Raw genomic sequence first — 1,814 nt, 5'->3', positions numbered from 1 at the left:
CAATTCATCTCAGTTTGCTTGGAGTCGCCCCACTGTTAAAACAGAAGGCCCTATGTCCCAGCGATGTCTCTGTCTTAGGGAAACTGAGATGGCTGGTCACCCACTTAAAGATCACAATGCTATGGGGAGCATGACCTGGGAAAAGACATAGGTAATGAAACTGTGGCCGTGGAAGGACCCACCTTGGACTGGGTGGTCAGAACACAGTGGGAAAATGAGTACTTTGATTTTCTATGTTACAGATAGGTATCTATGTCTCAAAGAAATTAAATGGGTTATCTATGGTCACATAGCTAGCAAGTGGTCTTCTGATCTTCAGTCCACTCTGCTAGTGATCCTGATGTCACCTTCTGTGAGTTCGGGGTGGTGACTAATGTTATATAGAAAACAGAGGCCCTCTGTCATCCGCTCCTCCTGAGTGGTCCCTTCTTTATCTGCTGCCACTTTTAGGTGTATTCACTCTCCCTTTTCCCTCTCTCCCCTCCCTCCACTGTCTGCTTCCTTATGCTGGCGGTCTGTCCACCTGATGCCTCTCTTCAGCCCCCTGCCTGATTCCCTCCCCACTCTCCACCCCTCCCTCCTTCATCTCACCTCTCTCTCATACCACTTTTCATCTTCATGGAACCTTGACGTCTGGAGGTACATTGAACCCCCATGGTGACTCAGTTGTGGTCCTTCTTCCATTCTTCAGCAGCCACTCACTGAGCCCCTATTTTGATGCCCAGGACAGTGGTTTGGCAACTGGTCAGTGGTGATGCCATGTGCTTCTCCAGAGGTGCCTTCCTGAACCACTCTATCCAAAGATGCTCCCATCCCAGCTTTGCCAAGTCTCTGCACTCAACCTTGTTTTTTTTTCTTCAAAGCTCTAATCACTATGCTAAATTAATTTTTGCTACTCTAAAACTTTTTCCATGTCATCCCCTCTGGAAATCCTCCCCTTACCATAGCTGCTGTTGTGATGTGATATGTGCTTTAAAGCCCAGTTCATGTATTATCTGTTCTTTCATCAAGCCATTCCTGACTTCTTCAGTCAGAAGGACTCTCTCCCTCCTTTGAACTCACACAGCACTCTGGATCTCTCTTAGGATACTAACTAACTACGTTCTGCCTTGTGCTTGAGCTATTTTTGGTCTGTGTCTCATCCCTCCTAATAAACTATGAGGTCATTCATTTTTTGGCCAATTGTTAATGATACTATGCCCCAGGAATTATTCTGCCTAGCTGGGAGGAAACACCATTACATCTTACTTTGGTCACATCACAGCCGGATGCATAGTGAATATCAGTACATATTTGTGAATGGGTGGACAAGGGGGCAGATGGCTGGTCAAAGGGATGGGGTCATTACAGAATGTACAGGGTGAGGGAATGAACTATTGGGTTATGGGAGCTGTTTTGATTGTAATGTTGGTGGGAGTTGGTATAGTGGAGTAGGATGGATTATGAACTCATTTGAAGTTTATGAAGCTCAAGGGGTGTTTATGTCATCCAGGGATGATACGGGATGAGTGTGGGACAGGGGTTGTGGCGGGGGCGCACGACTGCCCAGTTCACTATCCAGAGTCATCTCTCTGCAAAGAAATGGAGTCCTGCCTACAGGCAGTTACTGCCCCTTAGTCTCTCCATGGTGTTCTCCCAGCATCTGTCAGAGGATCCTCCCCATTCTATGTATCTGGTATTTGCTGACAGAGGGTTAAAGTACAGTTTCGTTCGTTCTTCTAGGTCCTTGGCTTTAGATTATCTTCTGGAAGCACTCTGCACAGGCAGCCCCAGGCAGGGAGGTATGGAGAGAGAGCCCAAAGTAAACCTGTTCT

Source organism: Capricornis sumatraensis, chromosome 2, assembly GCF_032405125.1.
Source record: "Capricornis sumatraensis isolate serow.1 chromosome 2, serow.2, whole genome shotgun sequence".
NCBI lineage: Eukaryota > Metazoa > Chordata > Mammalia > Artiodactyla > Bovidae > Capricornis > Capricornis sumatraensis.
The sequence above is the reverse complement of the archived record's forward strand: the minus strand, read 5'-3'. Positions refer to the sequence as shown.